The 23,300-nt window shown below is 43.4% G+C and overlaps 1 protein-coding gene across 2 annotated transcripts in view; it reads right to left on the reverse strand.

The window, feature by feature from the left end:
• Positions 1 to 23,300, reverse strand: part of LOC134347828 (neural cell adhesion molecule 2-like) — a 632,407-nt gene that overhangs the window by 369,997 nt on the left and 239,110 nt on the right. The gene's annotated exons all lie outside the window — the stretch shown is intronic.

Raw genomic sequence — 23,300 nt, forward strand, 5'->3', positions numbered from 1 at the left:
GAGTGAAGGTGTTTCCCCCTCAGATTCTCCTAAACTGTTTCACCCTTCACCTTAAACCTATGACCTCTAGTTCTAGACCAGGGGTTCCCAACCATATTTATGCCATGGACCAATACTATTAAGTAAGGAGTCCATACACCCCAGGTTGTGAAACCCTGTTCTAGACGTACTCACCCTGAGGGTAAAAAGCTAAGAGTTCCCCTTATTTTCCTGTGCTCCAGGGAATGAAGACCCAACCTCTTCAACCTTTCCCTCTAACTCAGGTAGGTGGGGGAAAATTTGCCAGATCAGTGGCATTCAGGTCTGGTGACAAAGTAAGACGGAAAAGGTCCAGGTATGATCTGTGGAAAGCTATCTTATGTGCAAATTGTTAATTCCAGACCAAACTTGAATCATTGGACTCTCTCCAATGCCAACACATCCATTCTTAGATAACGAGCCCAAAACAAAGGCTAGAGAGCATGGAAATTGGCCTTACAGTCCATAATAACCAAATCACCTAATTAAGCTATTCTTGTTACCAGTGGTGTTCCACAGGGGTCTGTGCTGGGGCCGTTTCTTTTTACGTTGTACATCAATGATTTGGATTATGGAATAGGTAGCTTTGTGGCTAAGTTTGCTGATGATACGAAGATAGGTGGAGGGACCGGTAGTGCTGAGGAAACAGAGAGTCTGCAGAGAGACTTGGATGGATTGGAAGACTGGGCAAAGTAGTGGCAAATGAAATACAATGTTGGAAAGTGTATGGTTATGCACTTTGGTAGAAGAAATAAACGGGCAGACTATTGTTTAAATGGGGAGAGAATTCAAAGTTCTGAGATACAACAGGACTTGCAGGATACCCTTAAGGTTAACCTCCAGGTTGAGTTGGTGGTGAAGAAGGCGAATACAATGTTGGCATTCATTTCTAGAGGAATAACGTATAGGAGCAGGGTTGTGATGTTGAGGCTCTATAAGGCGCTGGTGAGACCTCACTTGGAGTACTGTGGGCAGTTTTGGTCTCCTTATTTAAGAAAGGGTGTGCTGACGTTGGAGAGGGTACAGAGAAGATTCACTGGAATGATTCCGGGAATGAGAGGGTTAACATATGGCCTTCTTATAGGACACCACAGTTATTGCAACACTATTACAGCTTCTGGCGTCGGAATTCAGAGTTGGATTCTGAGGCTGTCTGAAAGGAGTTTGTACGTCCTCCTTGTGGGTATTTGGGTTTCCCCTGGGTGCTCTGGTTTCCTCCCACTTACCAGAGAAGTACCTGTTAGTAGATTAATTGTAAATTGTCCCGTGATTAGGCTGGTTTTAAATAGGTGGGTTGCTGGGCGATGTGGCTCATTGTACTGGAAAAGCCTGTTCGGCACTACGTCTCTGATAAATAACCCTCCCTAATGTTTTGTTTTTGATGCTAGGTCCATTACTAATACCAGTATGTGTTGATTAGATGAACTCAGGCCGGGGGTTCCCGATCTTTTTTGTGCCATGGACCAAACCATAAAGTAAGGGATCCATGGACCTCAGATTGGGAACCTCTGACTTAGACCGCAAGACAATAAGGTATTGGAGCAGAATTGGACCATTCAGCCCATTGAGTATCTGGTCTGCTATTTAGTCATGGCTGACCTTTTTTCCCTCAATCTCATTTTCGCTGTAACCCTTAACCACTTTTCTAATCATAAGCCTATGAATTTCTACCTTAAATATACCCAATGTCTTGGCCCCTAAGCCCTATGTGGCAAAAAAGTTCCAAGGTTCACCATCCTCTGGCTGAAGAAGTTACACATTATCTCTGTTCTAAAAGGACGTCCCTTTATTTTGAGGCTGTGCTCTCAGATCCAACATTCTCCCATTCATGAAAAGATCCTCTGCACATCCATTCTAGTCAGGCTTTTCAGTATTCAGTAGGTTTCAATTCCTGGGATAATTCTTGTGAACCTCCTCTGGACCTTGTTCAGGGCCTGCCCATCCTTCCTGAGATATGGTGCCCAAAGTTTGTCAATGGCTGCCATCTTACTTGACGTCACAGACTGGTGTCCTGAGCTGACAATTTAAACTCAATAACCTTGTTGTTGCTCGACTGTCACTAGTGTGTCAGGGATTTTTGTTCCACAGAGACTGTAGTTGGAATCAGAAGGAGGTGGTGAAGGTAGATATTCTCAGATGAACCATCTATAGGCGGGAGGAGAAGATGGCGGTGTGCCCTCCGGTGAAAAATGATATCGTATCTGTTAAATAGGGGCCGTGGACAATTCTGATTTGATGGAGAATGGACGTGAAAGCACAGAGGAACATCTGGAGAAATTTCTGAAACGCCTGTTTGCTGCTGTCGTTACTGTGTGGTCGGGAATCTTTCGGAGGGTAGGCCTCAAAATCCCCGGCCTTGCCTGCTTTTGGCGACCAAGAAGGAGGTCGAATCGTTCGGACAGAGATGGCGCTCAGCACTCGGTGTCGGAGAGCTGATCAGAGCTCGAAGTTTTCGGATGACTCAGAGTCGGACTGTGGTTGGCATGGCAGGGAGAGTTTTTCTTCCTTCTCCCTTCTGTGTGAGATGTGGGACATTTGAGAAACTTTGAACTTTACTGTGCTCATGGACTTCTTCATCAAGTTATGGTATTGTTGCACTGTTGTAACTATATGTTATAATTATGTGGTTTTGTCAGTTTTTTCAGTCTTGGTCTGTCCTGTGTTTTGTGATATCACACCGGAGGAAATAATGTATCATTTCTTAATGCATGCATTACTAAATGACAATAAAAGAGGACTACGTGTCTTCATAATCTATATAAACAGTTGAAATGTCTAGAGAAAGAAGATTATGGACCTATTGCAGGTAAATGGGATTAGTATCAGTGGTGGAATGGTTGGTAGGAACTTGGTGGAGTGCAGGCCTGTTTCCATGCAGTATGACACCATAACTCCACTAGTAAATTGCTTCTGACATTTAACACCACAGAGCAGCAGAGTAAATGTAGCAGTTAGCATAATGCTCTACATTGCCAGTGATAAGGGTTCAATTCTTGCCACTGTCTACAAGGAGTTTATATGTTTTCCTATCAAACCGTAGGTATCCTCCAGATGCTCCAGTTTCCTCCCACATTGCTAAGACCCACAGATTAGGGTTAGTGAGTTTTGGGCATGTTATGCTGGCACCAGAAGCATGGTGACACTTGCGGGCTGCCCCCAGCACATCCGCAGACTATGTTGGTTATCGATGTGAATGATACATTTTACTGTATGTTTCACTGTGTCAATGTACATGTGACAAATAAAACTAACCTAATTTTAACTTTATTTCAGTTTTACTGTTGGGCTATCTCCTTCATATCTCATTTCTGATTATTATTTAAATGGCAAAGATTGTAGCATGCTGCTGTGCAGAGGGACTCTGGAGTGCTTGTGCAAGGTTGGTTTGCAGGTGCAGCAGGCTATCAAGAGGGCAAGTGGATTGTGGCCTTCATTGCTAGAGAGATTGAATTTAAGAGCAGGGAGGTTATGCTGCAACTGGACAGGTTACTGGTGAGGCCACAGCTGGAGTACTATGTGTAGTTCTAGTCTGCTTACCTGAGGAAAGATCTGGCTTTGGAGGTTGTGCGGAGGAGGTTCACCCGCTTGGTTCCAAAAATGAGGGGGGTTAGACTATGAGGAGAGACTATAATTATTGAAATTCAGAAGAATGAGAGGAGATCTTACAGAAACACATAAAATTATACAAGTAATAGATAAGATAGAGGCAGGAAAGTCGTTTCCACTTGTAGGTAAGACTAGAAATAGGGGACATGGCCTCAAGATTCAGGGGAGTAGATTTAGGACTGAGATGAGGAGGAACTGCTTTTCCCAAAAAAGTGGTGAATCTGTGGAATTCTCGGCCCAATGAAGCAGTGAAGGCTACCGCAGTAAATATATTTGAGACAAGGTTGGATAGACTTTTTCATACCAGGAGAATTAAGGGTTATGGGGAAACGGCAGGTAGGTGGAGATGAGTCCATGGTCAGATCAGCCATGATCGTATTGAGTGATGGAGCAGGCTCGACGGGCCTTATGATCTCTCCTGAGATCCAGAGTAGTTAACAATTGGTTCTGCTTCTGACTTAGAACCAAGTCTGTGGTTGTGCTGATGGGGGACCTCTCATGTTGACCTTCACCAACTTTTAATTGATTGCCATAAGGACCATCCTATCGTGATACGTCATGACTTGGCACATCAGATGCTGTGTCTGAGATTGCAGAAAACTGCAGAGTTGCTGATGCAGCTCCGCACATCATGAAATCCAGCCTCCATCTGCATTTCCCACTGCCTTGGTAAAGTAGCCATCATCATCACCATAGAAACATAGAAAACCTACAGCACAATACAGGCCCTTCGGCCCACATTGCCGTGCCAAACATACTTGCTTTAGAAATTACTTAGGGTTACCCATAGCCCTCTATTTTTCTAAGTGTATATACCTATCCAGGAGTCTCTTAAAAGACCCTATCGTATCCGCCTCCACCACTGTCGCCGGCAGTCCATTTCACGCACTCACCACCCTCTGCGTAAAAAACTTATCCCTGACATCTCCTCTGTACCTACTTCCAAGCACCTTAAAACTGTATCCTCTCGTGCTAGCCATTTCAGTCCTCGGAAAAAGCCTCTGACTATCCACACGATCAATGCCTCTCATCTCATCATCTTATACACAATGCCTCTCATCATCTTATACACTTATACGTACATCATCATTACATGCCATGGGTGATCATGGTCTCTCTATCTATGACCATGATTGTTCTTGGCAAATTTTTCTACATGGTTTCATGTAACCCTGATCAGGGTGGGGAGGGGGGCTAAGCAGGTGCCACACCTTGCCCAAGGATGACCTGCAGGCTAGCAGAGAGGAGTGCCTTACACCTCCTTTGGCAGAGACATATCTCCACCTGCCAACCAAAGTGGCCAGCATAATGAAAAACGGCTCCCACCTTGGACATTCTCTCTTCTTTCCCCTCCCTTCAGGTAGAACATACAGAAACCAGAAAGCACACCCAAGCAGGTTCAAGAATAGTTTCTACCCTGCTATTTTTCCTTGAATGGACCACTTCTATGATCAGATAGACTCTTGACCTCACAATCTACCACTTTGTGACTTTGCACTATATTGTCTGTCTGTACTGCACTCTCTCTGTAACTGTAGCACTTTATTCTGCATTCTCTAATTGGTTGTCCTTGCACTACCTCAACGTATTGACGTGATTAAATTACCCATACGGGTGGTATGTAAAACAAAGCATTTCACTGTACCTCAGTACATGTGACAATACATTGCGAACTCACTCAGCTCCACCATCACATTAGCCTCCCCAGCATCCAGGGCATCTTCAAGGAGCAATGCCTCAAAAAGGCGCTATCCATTATTAAGGACCGCCATCACCCAGGACATGCCTTCTTCTCATTGCTACCAGCAGGAAAGAGATACAGAAGCTTGAGGGCACACACTCAGTGATTCAGGTACAGCTTCTTCCCCCCTGCCATCCAACTTTTGAATGGACATTGAACCCATTAACATTACCTCACTACTTACTTAATTTAACACACACACACACACACACACACACACACACACATATATATACATACACACACAAATCTAGGAAGTGAGAAACACTTAATTTATCAAGCGTAACATTATCCATGTTGGCACATGGCCAAGTGGTTAAGGCGCTCGTCCAGTGATTTGAAGGTCGCTAGTTTGAGCCTTGGCTGAGGCAGCATGTGTGTCCTTGAGCAAGGCACTTAACCACACATTGCTCTGCGACGACACTGGTGCCAAGCTGTATGGGTCCGAATGCCCCTCCCTTGGACAACGTCAGTGGCGTGGAGAGGAGAGACTTGCAACATGGGTAACTGCCGGTCTTCCATACAACCCTGCCCAGGCCCGCGCCCTGGAAACCTTCCAAGGCGCAAATCCATGGTCTCATGAAACTAACGGATGCCTATAAAACGTTATCCACATGAAACAATAGAGGTCTTGGATCTAAATATTTCTCTACTCACACTATACATTTTAGGAACAGCTCCTTACTACCTGCCATCAGATTTCTGAACGGGCATTGAGCACTACCTCACCATTCTTCCTTTGCACTATTTATTGACTTTGTTTTGTATTGTAATGTATATTAATTTATTATCTGTTCAATGTACTGCCGTCATATAACACCAACTTTCACGACATATGCCAATGACATTAAACCTGATTCTGATTCAATTTACAAATTTCAATGTCCTAAATACGGTGTTCTACCTCTCATCACCTGAGCAATTGATGGCCTATGCAGCAAGGCTCCATTCATTAGCTAAGGTCAGAAGAGATGAGTGGCTTGTTTATATTTTCCCTTATTGTTGTGTTTCTAATTAATTTCTGTAACTATAGGAACTTATGTAATGTATGAGGAATAAAATTAAGGTTAAGGTTGGAATAATATAAAAATGGGTGTGTGATGGTCATTGAGTGGGCTGAAGGGCCTGTTTCTGGAAGATAGAATATAGAATCAGAGTCAGAATCAGGTTTATTATCACCGGCATGAGACGTGAAATTTGTTAACTTGGTAGCAGCAGTTCAATTCAATACGTAATACAGAAGAAAAAAAAATAATAAATCAATCAATCAATTACGGTATATATATATATAAAATAGATTAAAAATTGTGCAAAAATCAGAAATACTACTTTATATTTTAAAAAAAAGTGAGGTCGTGTCCAAGGGTTCAATGTCCATTTAGGACTTTGTTGTCAGAGGGGAAGAAGCTGTTTCTGAATCACTGAGTGTGTGCCTTCAGACTTCTGTGCCTCCTCCCTGATGGCAACAGTGAGAAAAGGGCATGCCCTGGGTGCTGGAGGTCCTAAGTATTGGCACCGTTCCTTGAAGATGTCCTGCGTACTTTGTAGGCTAGTACCCAGGATGGAGCCGACTAAACTTATAACCCTCTGCAGCTTCTTTCGGTCCTGTGCAGAAGCCTCCTGTGCCTGCCCCCCATACCAGATGGTAATGCAGCCTGTCAGAATGCTCTCCACAGTACATCTATAGAAGTTTTTGAGTGTACTTGTTGACATACCAAATCTCTTCAAACTCCTAATGAATTACAGTTGCTGTCTTGCCTTCTTTATAACTGCATTGATATGTTGGGACCAGGTTAGATCCTCAGAGATCTTGACACCCAGGAACTTGAAACTGCTCACTCTCTCCACTTCTGATCCCTCTATGAGGATTAGTCTGTGTTCCCTCGTCTTATGCTTCCTGAAGTCCACAATCAACTCTTTCATCTAACTGACGTTGAGTGCCAGGTTGTTGCTGCAGCACCATTCCATTAGTTAGTATATCTCACTCCTGTACACCCTCTCATCACCATCTGAGATTCTACCAACAATGGTTGTATCGTCAGCAAATTTGTAGATGGCATTTAAGCTATGCCTAGCCACACAGTCATGGGTATATAGAGAGTAGAGCAGTGGGCTAAGCACACACTCCTGAGGTGCGCCAGTGTTGATCATCAGCAAGGAGGTGATGTTCTCACCAATCTGCACAATTGTGGTCTTCTGGTTAGGAAGTAGAGGATCCAATTGCAGAGGAAGAACAGAGGCCCAGATTCTCCGACTTCTCAATCAGGATTGTGGGAATGATGGTATTAAATGCTGAGCTATATTCAATAAACAGCATCCTGACATAGGTGTTTGTGTTGTCCAGGTGGTCTAAAGCCATGTGAAGAGCCATTGAGATTGCATCTGCCATTGACCTATTGTGATGACAGGCAAATTGCAATGGGTCCAGGTCCTTGTTGAGGCAGGAGTTCAGTCTTCTCAAGGCATTTCATCACTGTAGATATGAGTGCTACCGGGCAGGGCACTCACATACAACACAGTGCAGACTCTTCCACAACACCACCAACATTCATTTCAGCTGTTTCTATATGATCCCATGACTCTAATAATTTAAATCTAGTTGAATTATCTCTAAATCCTTTGTCTCTCAGACACTTAGGACAATACACACAAAATGCTAGAGGAACTCAGCAGGTCAGGCAGGTTCTATGGAGTGGAATAACAGTTGATGGTTCAGGCCAAGACCCTTGCTCAGGACTCAATTAAAACATGTTCAAAGGCCTTTGCAGCAACAGTGTGTCTGAGGACCTTCACGGATTGGAAGCAACGTCCAGTGACACATAGACAGAGGCTGAGTCACTGCTCACTGGCTGTTCCATGTTTTGTAATGGCTGAGTTTCCAGGATGATTCAGGGAGGGCAAGCTACTTGGAGCGGCATGGTAGTGTAGTGGTTGGCACAATGCTTTACAGTACCAGCAACCCAGGTTCAATTCCCACCACTGAATGTAAGGAGTTTGTTCTCCCCCATGACTGCTTGGGTGCCTTCCAGGAGCTCTGGTTTCCTCCCACAGTCCATAGACATACCGGTTGGTAGGTTAATTTTTCATTGTAAATTGTACTATGATTAGGCTAGGATTAAATCAGGGAATTGTTGGGTGGCGCAGCTCAAAGGGTCTATCCCGTGCTGTATTCCAATAAACAAATAAATAAAGTAGATGGCTGCATTACCCAGTGCGAAGTGACGGTGGGAATCTATCCAGCAGATTCAGATTTGAGGAAACGAGATGGAAATTAATCCTATATTTGCCACACTCAACAACTAGGGGATTAAGTGTACGTCACATCCTTTTTAAAATGGCTGCATTGAATCAGCTACCCCTGTGGCAGAAGTTCTGTCCGATCAGTTCCTACCCAACAAAAACCAATTGGCTTCATTCCATCTGATAATTAGGCTTATTGATTTCACTAGTCAAATTCTTGCTAAAACATCAAACTGGACACAGTTATGAAATCTCTAAAAGGTTTCAGGTGATATTTCAAGCATCTCTAACTTCAAAGTTCAAAATAAATTTATTACCCAAGTACAAATATGTTGCCATATACAGCCCTGAGATTCATTTCTTTGCACTAATGGATCTCAGCCTCAGTCATCGCTTCTTACTTTTGGGGAATTTCATTCTCTCTCAACTTCACTCTCACTCGAAACAGGGTATTTTCTGTTGGCTAATTGTTCCAACAAGGAAACTCAGTTAATTTGTTCTCAGAATGCATTTCACTGCCAGCTGTGACATTAGTAGATGGCAGTTAGGTAAGTAAACATGTCACAATTTACACCAGAAATATAAACAACAGCCAGACAGATACTGGCACTGAAATGGGGCCATGAAAAATTGCATTTTCATCACCACACACAAAATGATGGAGGAACGGTGGAACTCAGCCTGTCAAGCAACATCCATGGAAAGGAACAAACAGTTGATATACATATAAATTAAATAAGTAGACCAAAGAGAGCAAAAATAGAGAGGTAATCGTCGTGAGTTTGTTGGGGGTTCAGAAATCTGGTGGAAGAGGGGAGAAGTTGTTCCTGTAACATTGAGTGTGTGTCTTCATTCTCCTGTACCTCCTCCCTGATGGTAGCAATGAGAAGAGGGCATGTCCAGGGTGATGTGGGGTCATAGTGGTGGATGCTGCCTTTCTGAGGCCTCACCTTTTGTTGTCTGAGCTGGGGAAGCTGGTGCCCATGATGGAGCCGGCTGAGTTTACAACTATCTGCAGCTTTTTCCGATCCTGTGCTGTGGCCCCTCCATATCAGGTGGAGATACAACCAGTCTGAATGCTCTCCGCAGCAACACTCTCAGTACGCTGGATGAACTCAGCAGGTCGGGCAGCATCAGTTAGAAACGATGAGTCGACGATTTGAAGAATGCTTGTAGCTTCAGTTGAAAGACCAGTAATTTGAAAGACAAAGGGGTGGGGAAGGGGAAGCATTGACGTCATAGCCCTGAAAACAATGGGTAGTAGAAAAAGGAGGTGGAACTATGAGGGAGCTGGGGGAGGGGGTAGAGTGAAATAGGGATAGAGGAAGGGAGGAGGAGGGAATTACCGGACGTTGGAGAATTCTATGCTCATACCAAGGGGCTGGAGACTACCTAGATGGTATATGAGGTGTTGCTCCTCCAACCTGAGTTTAGCCTCATCATGGCAGTAGAGGAGGCCATGTATGGACATATCTGAATGGGAATGGAACTCATCCAGCGTACTGAAAGTGTTGCTTTGATCACAGCATCTGCAGATTATTTTGTGTTTTTGAATGCTCTCCACAGTACATCTGTAGAAATTTGGCTCCGTAGAGTCTTTGGTGACATACCAAACCTCCTCAATCTCATAGTGAAATGTAGCTGCTGAGTTCCCAATTAATCATAGACTATAGACTCACTCTTAAGGAGCCTTCATCCCGTGTTCTCAATATTTATTGTTTATTTATTTATTATTATTTATAAAACATTTTTTTCTCAGCTCAAGCTGGTAAAACCTGAGGTACAGGCATAGCGATGCACATTTATTTCTCAATTGCTAGAAACTTTCAGACTCTTCTAGTGGTGTTTGGTATTGTGGGTTTTTGAAGATTTACATATATATTACTATGCAGCACTAATTGTTGAATGTTATCATGTAGTGCCTTAGGGATGACACCAGTTGTAGATATTACTATCAGGATGATGTGTACCTTGATCATGTTCCAAAGTCTTTCAATTTCCTCTTTTAATTCAGCATATTTCTGGTGTTTTTCACTTACTGATTTCTGTAAGTTATGTGTGTTTGGAATGACTATATCTATTGAGTAAACTGTTCTTGCTTGCTTATCCTGTATTATTATATCTGGATAGTTATTATGGATTGTCCTATCTGGAATAATTGATCAGACAAAATATAATTTGTGGTATTCTGACTCTAAAACTGGATTAAGCTTGTATTTATAGTAAGGTGTGATTTCATTTATGAGTTTGTATTTTAAAGCAAGATTTTGGTGAATTATTATTGTTTTTATTATTATTATTATTTATTTTTTTCTCTTTCTTTTTGTATTTGTACAACTTGTTGCCTTTTGCACACTGGTTGTCTGCCCTGTTGGTGCAGTCTTTCATTGATTCTATTATGGTTAATGGATTTACTTTGTATGCCCACAAGAAAATGAATCACAGGGTTGTATATGGCGACATAATGTACCCTAATAATATGTTTACTTTGAACTTTGAAACATACAGCATCACAATAGATCCCCTTACCACCCCTCAACAATGCCTATAAAAGTTAGTTCCATTTGTCCAGATTAAGCTTGTGTCCCTCTATGCCTTGCTTATCTAAGTACCCAAGCTAACTCTTCGAATGCTGTGGTAGCAACTGCCTAGATCACCTCCTTTTGCAACTTTTTACAGATATCCCCACCCTCTGTGTAAAATTCTTACTATAAGACATTAGAGCTGCATGGGAATCTGCTCCACCATTCGATCATGACTAATTTATTATCCCTCTCAAAACCATTATTTTTATTTTACTTTATTGTGATTCAGCACAGAATAGGCTCTTCCAGCCCTTTGAGCCGGGTTGCCCAGCAATCCTCCAATTTATAGTCATAGTTATACTTTATTGATCCTGGGGGAAATTGGTTTTCATTACAGTTGCACCATAAATAATTAAATAGTAATAAAACCATAAATAGTTAAATAGTAATATGTAAATTATGCCAGGAAATAAGTCCAGGAGCAGCCTATTGGCTCAGGGTGTCTGACCCTCCAAGGGAGGAGTTGTAAAGTTTGATGGCCACAGGCAGGAATGACTTCCTATGACGCTCTGTGCTGCATCTCGGTGGAATGAGTCTCTGGCTGAATGTACTCCTGTGCCCAACCAGTACATTATGTAGTGGATGGGAGACATTGTCCAAGATGGCATGCAACTTGGACAGCATCCTCTTTTCAGACACCACCGTGAGAGAGTCCAGTTCCATCCCCACAACATCACTGGCCTTACGAATGAGTTTGTTAATTCTGTTGGTGTCTGCTACCCTCAGCCTGCTGCCCCAGCACACAACAGCAAACATGATCGCACTGGCCACCACAGACTCATAGAACATCCTCAGCATCGTCCGGCAGATGTTAACGGACCTCAGTCTCCTCAGGAAATAGACGGCTCTGACCCTTCTTGTAGACAGCCTCAGTGTTCTTTGACCAGTCCAGTCTATTGTCAATTTAATCCTAGCCCAGGCATGGGAGAATTTACAATGACCAACTGACGTACCAACCAGTATGCTTTGGACTGTGGGAGGAAACTGGAGCACCTGGAAGAAACCCACACAGTCATGGGGAGAACGTACAATTTCGTTACAGACAGCGGTGGGAATTGAGCCTGGGTTGTCTGCACTGTAAATCGTTGCGCTAACCATTATGCTACCGTGCCAGTCCATTCTCCTGCCTTTTCCCCATAACCCTTGATGACCTTACGAATCAAGAACCTACCAACCTCTGATTTAAATATACCCAGTGACTTGGCCTCCAGAGCTATCTGTGGCAGTGAATTCCACAGGTTCTCCAGCCTCCGGCTAAAGGAATTCCTCCTCACTCCACTCAGATTGCCTTTATATTTCTCCCTGAACTTGTGCCCTCTCGTTCTAGGCTCCTTTATTCCAGGGAAAAGTTCACGGTGAACCCACGATGCAGACTTGGTGGGCTATGACCCCATGATGCTCTGTGACTCAAACGTTCATGGGAGGAGGTGTTTAGCATCTAAAAACTATATCAGTCTACAGATAGAAATTCAAATCCCACTATGTCAGCTGGGAATTGAAATGCCAGTCAGTAAATTAAACTTGGAAATAAAATTTACTTTGCAGTAGTTTTGACTTTGGATCTATTGATTTATTGTTTAAAGATCATTGGATTAGCGGGAAGGTATTTGCAATCGTTACTCTGCCTGGACGTTATGTGACTAAACCACCAACACAGTTGACCTTTACTTACCTCAACCTATTCCTCTGGCAGCTCATTCCTTATACATATCATCCTCTTGAAAAAGTTGCCCCTCAGGTCTCTACTAAATCTCTCCCCATTCACCCTAAACCGATGTTTTCTAGGTCTTGAATCCCACCCCTGAGTGGATGCACCCTATATATTTTATACTTTATTGTCGCCAAACAATTGATACTAGAACATACAATCATCACAGTGATATTTGATTCTGCGCTTTGCGCTCCCTAGAGTACAAATCGATAGTAAATATTAAAAATTTAAATTACAAATCATATATAGAAAATAGAAAAGGGAAAACAAGGTAGTTCAAAAAAACCAAGAGGCAGGTCCGGATATTTGGAGGGTACGGCCCAGATCTGGGGTCAGGATCCGTTCAGCAGTCTTACCACAGTTGGAAAGAAGCTGTTCCCAAATCTGGCTGTACGAGTCTTCAAGCTCCTGAGCCTTCTCCCAGAGGGAAGAGGGATGAAAAGTGTGTTGGCTGGGTGGGTCGTGTCCTTGATTATCCTGGCAGCACTGCTCCGACAGTGTGCGGTGTAAAGTGAGTCCACGGACGGAAGATTGGTTTGTGTGATGTGCTGGGCTGTGTTCACCATCTTCTGCACCTTCTTCTGGTCTTGGACAGGACAACTTCCATACCAGGTTGTGATGCACCCTAGAAGAATGCTTTCTACGGTGCATCTATAAAAATTAGTGAGGGTTTTAGGGGACAGGCCAAATTTCTTTAGTTTTCTCAGGAAGTAAATGCGCTGGTGGGCCTTCTTGGCAGTGGACTCTGCTTGGTTGGACCAAGTCAGGTCATTTGTGATATTGACCCCGAGGAACTTAAAGCTTTTGACCTGTTACACTTGCACACCACCGATGTAAATTGGGTCGTGCGTTCCGCTACTCCTTCTGAAGTCAACAACCAATTCCTTTGTCTTGCTGACGTTGAGGGATAGGTTATTGTCTTCGCACCATGCCACCAGGTTCTTAATTTCCTCTCTGTACTCAAACTCATCATTACCTGAGATACGGCCTACAATTGTGGAGTCATCAGCAAACTTATATATTGAGTTTGATGGAAACTTGGCTACACAATCTTGGGTGTACAGTGAGTACACAGCCATGTGGGGCACTGGTGCTCAGAGTGATTGTAGAGGAGAGCTTGTCCCCTATTTTTACAGCCTGGGTCCTGTCTGTGAGGAAGGTGAAGATCCAGCTGCAGATCTGAGTGCTAAGGCCCAGGTTCCGGAGCTTAGGAATCAGTTTATTTGGAATGATGGTATTAAAGGCAGAGCTGTAGTCAATGAAAAGGAGCCTAACATATACGTCTTTATTCTCCAGGTGTTCTAAGGAGGAATGTAGGGCCAGAGAGATGGCATCTGCCGTTGACCTGTTGCTCCAGTAGGCGAATTGCAAAGCGTCGAGGTTGACATTGTTTTAGGCGCAGCACATCACACAAACCAATCTTCCGTCCTTGGACTCACTTTACACCGCACCCTGTCGGAGCAGAGCAGCCAGGATAATCAAGGACACGACCCACCCAGCCAACACACTTTTCATCCCTCTTCCCTCCGGGAGAAGGCTCAGGAGCTTGAAGACTCGTACGGCCAGATTTGGAAACAGCTTCTTTCCAACTGTGATAAGACTGCTGAATGGATCCTGACCCGGATCTGGGCCGTACCCTCCAAATATCCAGACCTGCCTTTTAGTTTTTTTGCACTACCTTACTTTCCATTTTTCTATTTTCTATTTATGATTTATAATTAAAATTTTTAATATTTACTATCGATTTGTAATCCAGGGAGCGGGAAACGCAGAATCAAATATCGCTGTGATGATTGTACGTTCTAGTATCAATTGTTTGGCGACAATAAAGTATAGAAGTAAAAGGAACATCTTCTTCCTCTCCGCATCAGATTTCTTACTAATGAACTTCTTGAATGCCATCTCACTTTATTTGCTCTCTTCTTTATTTTACACACCCTTACAGTATATACATGTGGTGCATGCGTGTGTGTGTGTGTGTGTGTATTGCAGAAAAGATGTATATACGTATATAATTGTAATTTATAGTATATTTTATGTAGTGCACTGTACTGCTCCCCAAACAACAAATTTCACAACCTATGTCAGTGATAATAAAACTGATTCTGATTTTGATTCTGAAGATTCTTGTCTCAGCTTGTTTCAGTGAAGTCCAATCTAATAGCACAGCTTTCTCTTTCCCCAGTACTGGGTGCTAGAGTCCCATGAATTGGTTGCCTTTTCCACCACACCAGTCTTTGAGCCGTGGAATGGTGTTGGTCAATGGCATAAAAAAGTTTGGGAGCCACTGGAACAGAGCAATGTTCTCCAACTGCTGGAGGAACTCAGCAGGTCAGGCAGCATCTGTGGTGGGGAATGGACAATCAACGATACGGGTCAAGACCCTACATCAAGGCTGGAAAGGAAGGGACTAAAAGCCAGAATATAAGAAGGTGGAGGAGGGGCGGCAGTACAGGTTGGCAGATGATAGATGAGTCTAGGTGAGGCTATTGCTGCGCACTGTGATTTGGAAATACTGTTTACTGCACACTGCTCAACGGCAAGGTTTCTTTCAATGCAAACATGAGTCTGTGTGCAAGCAATAACACTGGATTGAATTGAACTGCCTGTGGCTGGTGATTCTGAAAGGAAAGGCTCATGTTCAGGCACTCTGTGTGAGCGAGCTGCAGAGATATACAAACCCGTTGTAAGGCTGAGATAAGATACATGACAGATACTGCTGCCTGTCACTCTGGCCTGTGTGGAGCCCAGTTGTACAATCTGCCCTCACTTAAGAGTCACGCAATCCATACAATACAACACACAACGTGGCCCTTTGGCCCACCTCATCCATGCCAACCCAAGTTGAACATGGAGGTTAGGAAAGAAAAGAATAGTTCAGTTGTTTACATTTAACTTCATCACTAAATCTGCTTTTCGGAATGTTTTACTTGTAACAATTATAGTTTTTAATTTGATTACTTAAAGCAGTTTTATATCGAACATAGAATAAGAGCATAGCAAAGGCCCTTCAGCCCACAATGTTGTACTGACCTTTTGAGCTATTCCAAGATCAATCTAACCCTTCCCTCATGCATAGCCGTTCCATCTTTCTATCATCCACGTTCCTACCTAAGAGTCTCTTACCTACTTCCAACATCCCCCCTATACTTTCCTCCAATCACCTTAACATTATGCCTCCTCCTATTAGCCATTTCCACCCTTGGAAAAAGGTATGGCTGTCCACTCTGTTTATGCCTCTTTTCATTTTATACACTCTACGAAGTCACCCCTCATCCTCCTTCACTCCAAAGAGAAAAGCCCCAGCTCACTCAACCCTTTGTTATAAGGCATGCTCTCCAACCTTGGCAGCGTCTTAGTAAATCTCCTCTGCATCCTCTCTAAAGCTTCCATCCTTCCTATAATGAGGTAAACTGAGTTGAACAAAATTTTGATTGTTTTCAGATGCAACTATCTATTAAACTCTCAGACAGCCTCACAGACTTTGAGTCTCTGCTCTCTACAACCCTAATCACCTTCAACACCTTACACACCCCATCAAAGACTGTTGGGCTCGTCTGTGCTCAGCAAGAGACTGGCTGTGGGGGAGGACAAAGAGAATCTGACTGGTGGATGAAATTGTTCTCTGAGCAATTTAGAAAATTCATCTCAAACATGAGGAAATCTGCAGACGCTGGAATTTCGAGCAACACACATAAAAGTTGCAGGTGAATGCAGCAGGCCAGGCAGCATGTCTAGGAAGAGATACAGTCGACGTTTCGGGCCGAGACCCTCACCTCTTGGCTTCCTTTTCACCTTACATCAGCTTAAGCTTATTCACTCACCTTGGACCTTGCTCATCTGAATGGCCCAAAATCCCTTCATGCATCAAAATTGTAGGGTATTCAATATTTCAATAATATTTGAGTAATATTGTAAATATATTGTTTGATTAAGCAATCTTTGTATGTTACATAATTCATTATGGGTTATATTTAAGAAGTACATGAATGGCATATGTCATTACATCACCACATCATATGTGACTGCCTCACTAAAGAACAGTATGGTGATGTTGTTATTAGTACAATGCTTTGCAGTACAGATAACCCAGGTTCAATTCCCATTGCTCCCTGTAAGGAGTTTGATGTGACCATGTGGGTTTCTGTCAGGTGTTCTGGTTTCCTCCCGTTGGTAGGCTAATTGATCACTGTAAATTGTCCCATGATTAGGCTAGGGGTAAATCAGGGGATTTCTGGGTGCCGTGGCTTGAAGGGCCGGAAAGTTCTGTTCTACTCTGGATCTCACTAAGTAAATAAACAAACAAATAAGGAAAGAAAAATTAAATAGCCAAGTTCATCCCTGTTCCTGTGTTTTTCTTTCATTTAGTTTCTGGAATTAACCAGAACAAAACAAAAGCGATTCCTGATCTGACAGTGATTCGGTTATAGGGATAGATTCATAAAGTCGTAAAGTACAGCACAGAACCAGGCCTCTCAGCCCATCTAATCTGTGCTGAATCATTTAAACGACCTACTCCCATCGATCTGCGCTGGGACCATAGTCCTTCATACTTCTACGATCCATGTACCTATCCAAACTTCTCGTGAACGTTGAAATCGAGCTCGCATGCACCAGTTGCACTGGCAGCTCGTTCCACACTCTCACAACTCTCTGAGTGAAGAAGTTTCCTCTCATGTTCCCCTTCATGAGCAGGGAATAATACAAGAATGAATTTCCTTCAGCCCTATTACTTGCTTCCAGAAAAGATCCATCTCGTCTTTTCATCCAGACCCACAATGACATTGATTAGTTGGGTCGAAGGGCCAATTTCCATCCTCTGTAATTCTGTGACTCTATAGCCTTCCCAGAGTTCTGCAGTGCCCCAATTATTGCCTGTTGCTTATTCCTGATTTTTGTTCCACTACTAGAGATGGAATTGCTTTTAACTGGTAGGTTCAAGTTCTGTTCCACCTCCGGTAGGGTATTGAGGTGTCTTGTGGAACAAAGAGACCTTGGAATCCAGATCCATAATTCCTTGAAAGTAGCATCGCAGGTAGACAGGGTTGTAAAGAGAGCCTTCATAACTCAGGATGCTGAATACAGGAGTTGGTATGATATGTTGAAGTGGTAGAAAACATTAATGAAGCTGAATCTGGTGCATTGTGTACAGTTCTGTTTGCCCGCCTACCTACACGAGGGATACCAATAAACTTGAAAGAGTGCATAAAAAATGTACAAGGATGTTACTGAGACTTGAGGACTTGAGTTATAGGGAAATGTTGAATAGGTTACAACATTATTCCCTGAAGCACTGGAGAATAGATGTGTACAAAATCAGAGCATAGACAGAGTGAATGTATTCAGACTTCTTTCATTCATTTTGGGTGATTCTAAAACTAGAGGTCAAGGTTTTACAGTGAAAGGCGAAATATTTAAGGGTAGTCTGAGGCGGAGCCAGTTCATTCAGAGTGTGAATGGGCTGCCAGTGGAAGTGGTGGAAACGGGTTCATTAGAACATTTAAGGGAAGTTTGGATAGATACATAGGAGAGAGTGGTATGGAGGGCTATGGTTTGGGTGCAGGTCGATGGAACTCAGCAGAAAACTGGGCCAGCATGGACTAGATAAGCTGAAGGGCCTTTTTCTGAGCTGTATTGCTGTATAGAATCATAGAGGGACACTCTCTGCTCTTTTAGACTCCTTAAGATCTTTGACCTTACTGATTACTTCCTTAAGCGGCCCAGGGTGAAGTTTGGTCTGGTATTCATTCATGTGTGCATTGGAACGTGCTCAATTAAAAGCACTTTATGACACAGTTTTCTCTTCCTTATTCTGCACAGTGTGTGGACTTCAAGGTATTGACTTGTACAACTGTTGCCTTTATAAGATGATAATCAATTGCCTCCTTTATTGTTTCCTGATGGTATTTTTCCTTCCGTGGAATAAACTGTGCATTGGAAGCCTCTTATCCCCATTGATTTCCTATCACAACTGCTCGTATCTTGGCCTTGGCAACAGAACGTTCAGAATCCGAATCAGAATCAGATTTGTTGTCATTGACATATGACATGAAATTTGCTGTTTGCGACAGCACTATAGCACAAAGACAGAAAATGACTATAAATTACAAAGATAGATCGTCTGTAATAATAAGGTAATGTAGATCCATCGTCAGTCCTGAAGAAGGGTCTCGGTCTGAAATGTCAACTGTTTACCCTTTTCCATAGATATGCCTGACCTGCTGAGTTCCTCCAGCATTTTTGAGTGTGTTAATAAGGTAGTGTTCATGGATTCATGGACCATTCAGAAATCTGGTGGTGGAGGGGAAGAAGCTGGTTTTGAACCATTGACTGGGTGCCTTCAGGCTCCTGTACCTCCTTCCTGATGATAGTAACAAGCAGAGGGCATGTCCTAGCTGGTGAGGGTCCTTATTGATGGATGCCACCTCCTTCAGACACTGCCATTTGCAGATGTCATTGATAGTTGGGAGGCTTGTGCCTTTGATGAGCTGATTGAGTCTTGAACCCTCTGCAGCCTCTTGACATCCAATGCATTAGACCCTCCATACAAGGGAGCGATGCGACTTGTCAGAATGCACTTCACTGCACGTCAGCAGAAATTTATAGGCGTCTTTGGTGGCAAGGGCAAATCTCTTCAAACTCCTAATGAAGTATAGCTGCTGGCATTCGTGACTGTGTCAATCTTTTGAGCCCAGGAGAGATACTCTGAGATGTTGTTGCACAGGAACTTGAAACTGCTCATCCTTTTCACCACTGAGCCCTCAATGAGGATTGCTGTGTGTTTTCCTGACTTTGGCTTTCTGTAGTCCACCATCAGTTTCTTGATCTTGCTGATGTTGAGTGTGAGGTTGTTGTTGCAACATCACTCAACTGGCTGATCTATCTCACGCCTGTGTACCTCCTCCTCACCATCTGAGGTCCTATCAAAACAGTGACATCATGGTTGGATTTATAGATGGCATTTGAGCTGTACTTAGTCACAGAGTCATGAGTAACTAAGTCTCCATGTTCTGGTAATCACAGGTTGTCTCAGTCTGCACTCCTTCCTTCAGCATTATCACAAGATCACAGCAACCCCAGAAAACAGGAGCAGGCCATTTGGCCCCTCAAGGCTGTTCCGCCACTCGATATGGTCATAACTGATCTGTGTTGGTCATAACTCCTCTTCTGTGACAGTTGTGCCAATCCCTCAATGGAAACAGGCCCTTCAGCCCAACTCATCCATGCTGACCAAGTTGTCCACTTGAGCTACTCCATTTACCTGTGTCTGGTCTTGAATCCCTCTACACCTTTCCTTTCTGTCCAAATACCAGTCCAGATGTCTCTTAAATGTTATATTGTATCCAGCTCTAACACTTCCTCTGGCAGCTCATTCCATGCACGGATCACACTCTGAGCGAAAAGTTGCCCTCCAAATCCCTTCTAGATTTCTCTTCTTACCTTAGACCCATACCCCTAGTTTTAGACTCCGCTACCCTGGGAAAAAAATCCTTGACATTTGAAATATTCATCTATCTCCACCTTAAATACATCTAATGATCTTGTCTCCAATGCACTGAAGCTGTATCTGTGAAGAAGATTAAATAGTCGACGTTTCAGGCTGAGACTGTTCATGAGGACTGGAAAGGAAGCAGGTAGAAGCCAGATAAGAAGGTGGGGAAGGGGAAGCAATGCAAGTTGGCAGGTGGTAGGTGAGATCCAGAACACAAGATTCGAGATTGTTTAATATTATTTCCTGTACACAAGCGTAAAAGAGAACACTCTGGATCTAATTCAGCACAAAAGAAAGACAATAAAGAACACAATAATAATCATTAAAACACAAGAAATATAAATATAGAAGATAGCTTATATACATAGATCGAATGTATGTCCATAGGGTGATGCTGGACACAGAAGTGTCTGTACGTAAGGTGTCTCTGACAGGAAATGATAAAGTAAGACATAAGACAAAGGAGCAGAAGTCGGCCATTCAGCCCATCGAGTCTGCTCCGCCATTTTGTCATGGCTGGGGCTGTGGAGGGGTGGGTTAGTGGGTGGAGGTGTTGATCAGCCTTTCTGATTGGGCAAAGTAACTGATTTTGAGTCTGATGTTCCTGACGTGGATACTACGTAGCCTTCTCCCTGATGGGAGTGGGGCACTGTCCGTGAGCAGGGTGGGTTGGATCCTTCATGATGTTACTGGCCCTTTTCCAGCACTTTTTCTGTATAAGTGTCGTTAATGATGGGAAGGCTGGTGCCGGAGATGCATTGGGTGGTTTTGACTACCTGTGGTAGAGCCTTGTGTTGGGCACGTGGCCAAGCCGGTTAAGGCGTTCGTCTAGTGATCTGAAGGTCGCTAGTTCGAGCCTCAGCTGCGGCAGCGCGTTTGTGTCCTTGAGCAAGGCACTTAACCACACATCGCTCTGGTGTCTGTGCGGGGAGTGGCGCCCCACACAGACTTCCAATCTGCGCCTTGTAAGGCATGAAAATGCCCGACGCAGGCCTCTCATGGTCTGAGTCGACGTTCCCTCCCCCTCCCCTGTCGTGCCTTGCTGCATACCGCAGTGTAATTTCTGTACCAGGCAGACATGCAGCTTGTTAGGATGCTCTCTAAGAGAAGAAGTGAATCAGTTGCTTGTTACAAATGGGATGGCACTGTGGGACAAAACCCGTGCACCTGGAAGGAGCCCACGCAGTCATGGGGAGGACATACAAACTCCTTATACAGTACTGTACAAAAGTCTTAAGCATATACAGTATATGCCTAAGACTTTTGCAGAGTATTGTAGAAATTTTATGTATTGCACTTACTGCTGTTGCTGCTGCTGCAAAAAAATCATGACATATGTGAGTGATGATAAAGCTGATACTGATATGGGTCCCTATTGTGGACTGAGAGTGGGAAGGCAGCAGGGAGAGGGGAATCATGACTGGAAAAAGGGGAAAGGGAGAGGGGAGAGAAGTGTGAAGCACCAGAGAGACATTCTGCAATGATCAATAAACCAATTGTTTGGAATGAAATGACCTTGCCTGGTGTCTCAGGGTTGTCTACACACCCACACCAACAAATGCTCCGGGCACTCCTTCTCTGCCACGTCCCACACCCCTCCTGCAACGCTCCACAAATTGCCATTCCCAACATCCTTTGCTCCCACAGATTTTCAAACTCGCTCTCTGCTCCACATTAGCAAATACAGTGTTGTGCAAAAAAAAAATATATATAGATATACACCTGATACTTTTGCATAGTACTGTAAATGATGTCAGAATTGAACTCTAAGCTCTGTCCCCCCGAGATGTAATATCACTGTGCGACCTGCTACATTACCTTGGTGCTGTATCTCTAAATAAAACAAAATAAAATAAATCCTTATTTATATTTATTCATCAGTCTCTTGATAAATTAACAATGGGTTATTGCAGCATAGCTAAGTTTAAGCCAATCCCTTACCTTCTGATTTGTCCTCCTTTTCAAATACTCTTCATATATTTTAAACGTGCTCCTTATGCATCTAAGGATTCTGATGGCATGTTTGAAACTTTAACTGCCTTTTTCCCTTCACAGATGCTGTCTTACTGGCTGAACAGCTTCTGTACTTTTGATGTTCTTTCATATTTCCAGTACTTGCAATATTTTGCCTTTCCATAATGATCTCATCAAAGATCCAAGCTGTTATTCTGCTTGGCTGAAGATACGCTCTGCTATCTACAGGACGATTTGCCATATTATCTCTGGGGCTGCAGGCAGTTTAAATACAGCCACCATCTGTATCTGGGCATGATGAGCTTCAAAGGGTAGGTTAAATGGCTCCGAAAACATGGATCTTTACAGACAGTGTCCAGCCATGCAATTTGGCTAAAATGCCAGTATCCTTTCCCAAACACAAGGGTTTCTGCAGATGCTGGAAATCCAAAGCAACACACACAAATTGCTGGAGGAGATTTTAATTTCCCAAATATTGATTGGCATCTCCCTAGAGTGAGGGGTCCAGATGGGGTGAAGTTTGTTAGGTGTGTTCAAGAAGGTTTCTTAACACAATATGTAGGCAAGCCTACAAGGGGAGAGGCTGTACTTGATCTAGTATTGGGAAATGAACCTGGTCAGGAGTCAGGTCTCTCTGTGGGAGAGCATTTTGGAGATAGTGATCACAATTCTATCTCCTTTACCATAGCATTGGAGAGGGATAGGAACAGACAAGTTAGGGAAACATTTAATTGGTGTAAGGGAAACTATGAGGCTATCAGGCAGGAACTTGGAAGCATAAATTGGAAACAGATGTTCTCAGGGAAGTGTACAGAAGAAATGTGGCAAATGTTCAGGGGATATTTGCGTGGGGTTCTGAAGAGGTACGTTCCAATGAGACATGGAAAGGATGGTACAGTACAAGATCCACGGTGTACAAAGGCTGTTGTAAAT

This window comes from Mobula hypostoma, chromosome 6 (assembly GCF_963921235.1).
Source record: "Mobula hypostoma chromosome 6, sMobHyp1.1, whole genome shotgun sequence".
Classification (NCBI taxonomy): Eukaryota; Metazoa; Chordata; class Chondrichthyes; order Myliobatiformes; family Myliobatidae; genus Mobula; species Mobula hypostoma.